Genomic DNA, 9,460 nt, shown 5'->3' on the forward strand with positions numbered 1-9,460 from the left:
TACTTTATAATGTATCAGTCCTGGTAAGTCTAGCTGTTATGGTTTAGTGTGCATTTTCAGTAGAAAGATTATTTGAGAATGAAGAATCATTCAGAATGAAGAAACATGTGCTCCATCACCATCAAAAATGAAACTTACTATTTTTTTCCAAACAAGAACCTGGAAGTTCTCATCTTGTATAGTCATCCTTATTTCTCTTATCTACCTACTACCACTGAGGCAGACAAAAACAGCTACAGAGAGCATAAGATGGAAAAGATAGGAAAGAAGGAGTCACAGATGAAGCTAATACTTGAAAAGCTTAGTTATCTTAAAAGACAGGCACACTAAATTAAAAAAAAAAACAACAAACTTTCATCTTTACTTTTAGAATTAAAATTAGGATTTACATTTTCCTAGTCTCCGATGGTTATAGCTTCTGAGTCATAGAATCATGGACTTGGTCATCCACATGAGTGCCTTTCAACTCAGTGTATTCTAACTCCTGACCCTCTGCCAGACACCACAAGTGTCACACCATGTGCCTGAGTCTTGTTCAAATGCTTCTTGAACTCAGATAGCCTGGTGCTGTGACCACTCCCAGGAGGAGCTTGTTCCAGGGCTTCTGGGTGAAAATGAGAACCACCTTCTGGGTGAAAAACCTTTTCCTGTCATCCAGTCTAAACCTCCTCTGACTCAGCCTTATGCCATTTTTGAGTCCTGTCACTCATCACCAGGGAGAAGAGATGTGTACCTGACCTTCCTCTTCTCCTCATGAGGAAGCGGTAGACTGTGATGAGGTCTTCCCTCAGTCTCCTCCAGGCTGAACACACCAAGTGACCTCTGCTGCTCATAAGTCTTCCCCTCCAGACCCTTCACCTTCCTTGAGGCCCTCCTTTGGATGCTCTCTAATAGCTTAATGTCTTTCTCATATAAGCTGCACAAAATACTCAAACTTAGGTTGACTCAGATCAGAGTGGGATAACCACCTCCTTTGCCCAGCAGGGCATACTGTGCTTAATGCACCCCAGACTCTAGGCTTTTGATAGCAGAGAGGAAAAAAAAAGCAGTATAGAATGCAAATGATGTAAAGGCCACTGTCTTTTCCCCTTTCTTTCTCCACATACCATTTCAGAAGTAAAAGGGAGGCAGGGAGCAGATGTATTTCAATTTTACCTGCAAAGATAGATGTTTCAGTATCTAGTACTCTAGCACCTGAAAATAATGCACATAAGACAAGAGGAGCAGCAAAGAAAAGAGAGGGGTATCTAAACTACAGTGTTCATGAAAACACATAATGAATAACAGTATAATTGCTATAAGAAAGGAAAGAAGTGAGTTGTTGAAAGAGACGAAGGAAATAGTAACAACACAAAGTGAAAGAGGAGATTGTAGTGTGTCATAGCATATGTTGCAGTTGAGACAGTCACAATACATTGAGTATCACCACACAATCTCAGAAAGCATCAACCCATACAGAGCAATATCATACCACTTTAGAAGGCTTCAAGCATCAGCCCGTCTTCTTCTGTAGCCCAACCTTTTATACCCCTCATTGTTCATGCATTGCACCTGTGTGTCCCCTGTTCCTTTTCATGACTGGTCAGTGCACCTGGGCACTCCAAGTCTCATTGCTTTCAATACTGCTCACCTGCTTTTCACAGCTGTAGCCCATTAGGGATGAAGCTCCACCCAGCCCCTCTCCCAGTTACCACAAACTGTGTGCCTACAGCGGTGCTTGCAGCTAAAAAGACCCTCTGTCACCATTGGCTGCTTCAAGCTGCAGCTTCATTCTGACTTTCAAGATGCATCAGCCTTAAGGAACTAGAGGAATTTGTGAGGACTGCATTCATGAAGTTATAGTGTGAGCTGAAAAGATGGTGAAGTGGAACAGGAACTGGGGAAGGAAAGGAATAGTACAGATGGAACAAGTTCTAAGCCTCAAAATAACATGCTTTGTCATTACTTAGAGAGTGGAAGTGCATTCAGGTGGGAAAGAAGCAAAGAAAACTATGGAAACCAGGTGTAAAAAAGTGTAACAGCAATCAGTTTCTACAAAGACTATCACTAAGTTCCTGTCTTACAGCAATAATTTAAATTCCTTATTAGCAGCTCATCATTTCTTTTATAGAATGCTTTCCTTTAAAAAGGAAAAGAAGTCTTTTCTACTTCCTGCCCAACCATTTTCCCCCTCCCCCCCCCCCCCCCCCCCCGCCCCGGAAAAAGATACTTTAATAGGAAACTAAGAATTGACATGTCCTAAACATGTATATGTGGAAAGGAGTTATTGCAGTAATCATTGAAGGTACTGGTTACTCAAGGCAGTAGTTGTCCCATTGTGTCTCCTGCATGTCTGAGAAATGTCTTCATTTGCAGGAGCAGGCCCATGAGTTCCAGAGTTAACAATGAGTTCAGGAGGGAGGGAGAGAGGATGATGTGGGAATATGGACAGTCAAACCATAATTCTGCCCTACCATGAATCCCAGTAATGCTATACTGTCATGAATAATAAATACTCCATCTGAGTCCAGATTAAATACAGAGGTTTGTCCCTGTCAGGCAAGAGAAAGGTTCTGAGATAAAACATAGTCTAGGAAAGCAGAAAATCTTTATCTACTTGGACAAACTTCATGTCCAGCATACTTATATTAAAGATAAGTTTTACATTTAAAATTAGTAGTCTGTGACTAAAATTAAAGTCAAAAAGGAAAATTACAAAGGGGCTTGAAAACAGTGACTTGTGCCAAATGTGTCTTCGGATAAATAACTGTTTTGATAATGTCTTTAAGTGGAGCATTTCAATGTCAGCATGTTCCCTTTCAAAATGGAATGGAACATTTTGTTTGCTCAATTTGAAATTATTTTCTTCTGTGGAATGTCCTTCACATTATATAAAAGAGCAGAATTAGATGTAATTTATCATCTTCTACCTAAATGCATTCTTTTTTATTAGCAATAATTATTCAACATACATCTGTGAAAATCCAATAAAATTTTGAGTGCTTTTGAAATTTCACAGGGAAAAAAAAATGTGAACCCACTGAGTTTTATAAAAACAGGAAAGCTGTCTTCTGTTTGTTTCAAATGTATATAAAAAAATGCTGTCATAATAATCCAGAGCATTTAATAACAGCCCTTATATTTTCCAGTTTTCAAGGAGCACCATGGAGTCTAGTGAGTTCTCCAAGCTTTTGGTCCGAGAGCAAGAAACACCAGTTTCCAAAAACTACCCAGAAAATTAAAGACACTAAAATGAAAACACATCCTCAGGGAGCAAGAGCTCTGGCACAAAAACTATCCTGGGGCAATCAACTGCATAAATGTAGCTAAGTATGTGCCATCTGTGAAGGAATTTGTCCAGTGAAATCAGCAGCAGTTCTCTTACAAAACACGCAATTGCTTCAGGATGTGATTCTATGCAGGTAAATTCAGGATATCTAAAGCTGTCGCCAGCCTGTTATCTTGAAATGTCTGAAATAGTGAGTGCAATTGTGTGGCAGGGTTTAGTACAGAAGCCATAACCACAGAGAAGCTTCTCGATGTTTGTTCCAGTGTTCAAGTGACTTGTTTACCCCTGAACAGATGGTCATTCAACCACAGCATACATCAGCTGACACCTTTATTGCCCTAATAAGGATCGGGAAGAATCACTAACAGGTTTCTATCTTGTTAGCACAGTGGGATGTGCAGGCTACAGCATAATGCTGCTAAGTGCCAGAGGTATCAAACTAGATGGATCCACCAGGAGTGCGGCAAAGTGATCTGCTTTGTTGTGTTGTCAGAGCCCTGGTCTTCTTTGCATTGGTACTGGATAAAAAAGGCTTTTATTTCTCTCCTAACAGGTTTACTGATCTGCAGCATTTCCTGATTTTTCTTTGCTTTTACAGGGTTATATAATATATGTAGCTCAACCAGGGGCCACAAAAATTGTGGGAAAGGGTATTCCTAGCTTGAATGGGATTTGTTCTTTGAATTACACTGAAAGCAAGGATGGCAAGGCTTGTGAAATGGGTATAGGTGTCATTCCAATGGGAACTCCCAGGCCCTTGGGAGAAGGGAACAATACTACTTTGTGTCACAGTGTGGGAGTGTACCATGGAGTATCTGTATCTGTAGCTGTAGTTGGGAGGGAAGGGAGAAATATGCAGTGCCAAAATCAAGAGCAAAATCTGATGCTGAGGGATCGGCACCTGCTGTGGGCATACCACTGCTCCGGGTGCGCACAACACCAGAAGGAAAGTTGGGGTTCATAGTAGAGCCCTTCACACTCTGCCATTTGTAATTCCATCTACATAGTGTATTTCTTGGATCTGGAGCAAGTTTTGGGGCATCATGTTCAGCTTTTCAGAATGCATTAAATGCTGCAGTGCTTAGAATTGCTACAGCTGGCCCAAAGAACCAAAATGTTGGAATATCTATGTGAGGATGCTTGGTCACCATTTTCACTTGTTTTGCTTTAAAAAATTACCTTCTGTTGGTTTGCATTACCTGTTTGTGCAAAAGTAGACCTTTTCCTGTCGCATAGGCTGATGCACAGCAGAATTCCAAAGCTAATAAAATTATTTGGCTTAATACATTTAATGGTTTTGTCCTCTTAAATGCAAAAAAGCAAAATGTTTTAGAAGAAAGTGAAAGCAAATTTATCCATCTTGTCGCTACAAAAGATCTGACTAGAGCTACATACACAATGTTTGCATCGTGCTTGCCTTCTGTCCAAAGACATCCAGCAATTCCCATGACCATTTTCACATACTGCATTTCTAGCATCCATGTTTGTAGAAATTATGCAGCAAATGCAAATTAATATGTATGTTCTGGCAATGTATATGTCTGAAACTCTCTAGATATTTATTTTTATGGTCATTTACTGTAATTAAGTCCATTCAAAAGTAATTGGGTCAGACAAATGCTGGATGCTGTAGTTTACTGCTCTACTAAAAAGCAGGTACAATACAACCTGTGGTCCTGTTTGCTTTCTTCTGTCATCTGGAAAATGTCTCAGCTCTGAAGGTACACCATTGAAGATATCTTTTGTCTGACACATCTGTCAAAATATAATTTGATTATTATTTCCCTTTTTACTCTTATTAAAGCAATAATCAAAATATAAGGAAAACAAATTATGGCAACTATTAAAGTAGGATTTCCCTCACAGGTAAAATCCACCCCAGAGGAATTCCGAGCACTGAAACTATGTTAAGATTACTGTATGCATCAAAGGGGAGTATTTAATGCTTCTAGTAATAAAACTGTGTTCCAGAAATAGTTATATAATTTATAAATGAGGAACACCAGCATTATCACCAGCAGTGACCAGCAGCAGGAACACCAGCATTATCACTAGCAGTAGATTCTCCTAAAAAAAAGGTCTCCTAAAAAGATAAGCATTTATCAAATCCATATAACTTGAACTTAATACTGTCCTTTGATCCCACATTGCTGCTGCCACAGGGATGGTCTGGAGCTGGGGTACTAAGGCACAGACAGCAGCACACTTCAATTTGTGCACCAGTTTAGGGGATGGTAATCTGATGCTGACATATCCTTGAATTTTGATGGCACTCTTTGAGTGACATGACCCTAGGAAGCTTTCAGCATGTGTAAGATACTGAAAAACAAAGAGCATTCTAAAATTTAATAACAGCAATGATATTTTCTAATTATTACTGCTGAAAAAAATCAGAAATTAAATTAACATATTTCAGTTTCTCCATATTGTGCTAAATCTTCATTACTGGCCCTTCTTAAAAAGAAAACATTTGTACTTTCCTCCATTTATTTGATCTTACTGAAGTGCATCCCGCACCTACGAGTTGCAAACAGCTATGCTTTTATTTGTGCATCTGCTAGTAAAATCACACTTGTGGGGCTTACTGACATCAGTACTTGATTTTACATATAATACACAGGGTTTTTATTTTTGCAGCATTGCTCAAAAGAGAAAATCTCTTCTCCAAGCCCTGTTAGCCCTATATGCATTAAAAATCTTCTATATGTATATAGACATGCACATTTTAGGATGTATTTCTTACTTTTCATTAATATAATTTATTGAAAGAATGTATATTTTACACAGAAAGGATCCTCAGATAAAAATATATTTTTGTAGTTACTCCCATCAAAGCAACATACCCACTGTTATGAAATATCTTGTCTTTGCAGAATACGTGCATGTGGCTGACGTATTGGACACAGTTTCTAAAGGAGATCTGTGTCTTTATGAAAAATTAGTTTTAGGGTATCTCAGATGAGCTGAGAAACCATGTTTAGATGACTGAATCAGATACCTAGGTGGTTTGTTAAGTGACATCGATGTCACTGATAATATTTGGATTTCCAGGTCACAAATTATTTTCTAAACACCAGCAAGCAATTAACAATTGACAGAATATTCAAGTGTCCAGTAGTAGTCAAACCTCCAAAATTCTTCACAAGGTTGAGGATACTTATGCATGGGCCTTATAACAGGTCTGAACAAGAGAGAGGACAAGGATAATAAAACCAGTATCTTCTTTCTACCAGTTGCCAATTTGATAAATATCTCTTGAAGCTGCTGTTAGGTGTCAGGCAAAGCATCTGAAGTGGGCAAAAAGTAATACATCATATAAATAAAAATGAAACTCTCAGCATCTGACAAAAAATGCCTGCAGTGCAATACTTTCCAGTCATAACTGATTCTCTTAGTAGAGACAGGAAATATACTGAAAGACTTTTAGCCCTTTACCTTGCCACAGAAAATAAAAATGGCTTCATTCATGATAGAAAAACACTGGCATATGAAATATAAATTTCCTCTCAAAAAAGTAGAATTTTAATGCAAAAGAAAGGCAGAAAGCAGCTGTAGGATTGTTTAGTATTCCACACTGACTTGCCCACTTCAGAATGTCTGTTCTAAGTGAATATTTAGTAGTGCAGCTGGCATTGTTACTGATTGAAGAACTCCACTTATCACATTGAGCATCTTACTATCCTGGAAAAATCTCTCACAGCTTCCTACTCAATTTATCCATCATCTGAGCTCAAATTTCTTATTTATTTACTTTTTTTCCTCTTTTTTTTTTCTTTTGTTTTCCTTCCCTCCCTTGATCTCCTCCAATCCTGTTGCCTTCCTCCCTCTAATTTTCTTCTCCCTCTACTTTAACTTCTCCCTCCCTGACCTTCTCACCCTTCCCTTTACTCTTCCTCACTTTTATTTTTTAAAAGGTCTGAATATTTACTTTCCAAATAACAAAAGAAGAATAAAAAGAAACAGCTATGGAAAACAGACTTAATTAAATGATAACCATAAATCTGTAGAAAACTTGCTAATAAGAGAAGCCACATGCAATGGTTTAGGGGCTAAGATGTAATTATTGTGTGCAAACAACCTCATCATTAGATCAAATTCTGAAGTAGCTACAGCAACATGGACTTCAACAAAATGTGGTAATTTTTATGCATTTGAAAATATGTTGTTTTGCTTAGCACTAAGGTGATGATGGTGATGGAAGCAGGAGAACAGAATATATAAATCTAGAAGAGGCAGAAAAGTCTGAATTTTCAGAATATTAAATAACTTTCAAAGAGATTACATTCCAAAGGGCATACGAGAAAAATATTTGTTAAATCTGTATCAGAATGTTTTTTTTTTTCATGCTCAGTTAGTTGTGCATCATACTCTACTTGTTCTGCTGTGTTTACATCCCCAAGAGTTCCATAATGCTGCTCTCTTTTTAGCCCAAATCACTCTGGAAATATCATTTGTATTTACATTGAGTCATAAAAATAAACAACTAAATAAAACTATCAGGAACAGCCCTATCAGAAGATACATGTCCTGTAAAGGTAAAATATATGTGTAGTTCAGCATCCTGCACTTTAGCCTTTTAATTTCAGATAGAGATTATCTCAATTGAAATAGTTTTTGTACGTCAATATTCCTGTCTCTTACCAGATTCATTAATAAGTCTTATATAATTAGAAATGGCATTTATTGATTCCTTCATGAAGCAGAGACCCATATTAAACAATAATTTCCATAGTAAACACACATGACACTGTCTAGGAATAGAAAAAAATCATGCTGATTCCCTTTTCCTTTATTTTTGTCCTTTTCTTTTTGTTAAACAGAGTATTCTTTGTTAGCTGTATGCTCACCTCTCTTGATTCATTTTGGAAGTCTCCATATCATGCTATGCCTTAAGCCATTTTTCCTTTAATTTAAGTGTGGAAATAATAAAAGGACCAAAATGCAGCCTGTTTCTAAGCTCTTATTGCTGCTGAATATAATCCAGAGGCAACCTAAAGCCAAGTATTTGGCAACTCAGCAAAAATACCTCCTTTTTTTGCATGATAATTTATTATTTTTGTACAATACATTTTACTTCAATATTATTATTTCATAAATTATAATAATATATCAAAAAGGTAAATATAGAAAAAATGCAACTTTAATGTATCCAAATCCCATTTATAAACATTAGCTAGTATATTTTATTTGAATGTCAAACAAGCAAATACTACTTTTACAAATGAGAGGTAGCAAAAGCAATGTCTTCCCCAGAGAAATCAGCAAAATACTTCTATGTCATCACCTACACTTCAGATGCAATTGCTAAAATCCAGATTCTTTACAAGGGACTTGAGGTACTTGCTGTGTCCAGCTTCTTGGACAGTGTTGCATTTTATTCTGTACAATAGTGCAGTAACGGTCACAATAAAGCTTTGATTTTAGGAGTGTTTCTGGCAGCTACCTTTCAAAATCTATTAATTATTATTAAATCTTCTCAATCTTAATGTAGAAAAGATGCATTTATCAACAGTTTACCCATCTTCTTAGATAATAGTCTTTTGTGAAGTGGAATCATGGAACATAAAAAGCAAGATCAATTGCTATTTTGGTATGAATTATTTTAAGTAGATCCTACTTTTCCTAACTCTGCAGGCTGTACTTTCATTTCTACAGGAACAATTTCATTTTAGTGGTAACTGTCTAATCAATGCAAATTCCAAATTTAAAAGATGGTTAGATTCTACTAAATAATCAAAATGGAAATACAAAGAAAAATAAGTGTTTAGCCTTCATGGATACCTTTTCAGTTTGTTTACTTTTTCTGTTGCTTAATTTTGAAGGTGAGGAGGTGTGTCTTTTCCGGAAGCTTCAGTATATGAATCATCTTCATTAGATAAATATATTTTGTACTGTGGTATGAAAAATAGGACTTCCTTTCAGACAAAAGTAGGATATTGGTTACATCTTTTCTCTGAATTACACAGCTATTTGCTTTTGAAAACAAAAATCTAATCTAAAACCCATTCATTATGTGAGTAGATCTGTGCTTTAATTGTTATAACAATACCAAATGCTTCGCTTGCTTAGAGGCAGAAGATTCTGTGGAGGAAAGTATATTTTGCTTCAGGGTAATTCTGGAATGTAAACAATTTAAATTCCTTACTTTTTTGTATTTCTGTTTTCTACTCTTATGTCATCTTGAAAAATCAA

The 9,460-nt window shown here is 36.8% G+C and overlaps 1 long non-coding RNA gene across 8 annotated transcripts in view; it reads left to right on the forward strand.

The window, feature by feature from the left end:
- LOC115494885 (uncharacterized) overlaps positions 1–9,460 on the forward strand; it is a 70,668-nt gene that overhangs the window by 11,911 nt on the left and 49,297 nt on the right. Inside the window, exon 1 of one of the 8 annotated variants that reach the window (XR_012055466.1) lies at positions 2,492–3,401. The exons of the other annotated variants lie outside the window; for them this stretch is intronic. This is a non-coding gene — a long non-coding RNA (uncharacterized lncRNA). Of the gene's footprint in view, positions 1–2,491; positions 3,402–9,460 lie in introns of those variants that run through there. 8 annotated transcript variants of the gene reach the window in all.

Source organism: Taeniopygia guttata, chromosome 1, assembly GCF_048771995.1.
Source record: "Taeniopygia guttata chromosome 1, bTaeGut7.mat, whole genome shotgun sequence".
NCBI classification, from domain to species: Eukaryota; Metazoa; Chordata; class Aves; order Passeriformes; family Estrildidae; genus Taeniopygia; species Taeniopygia guttata.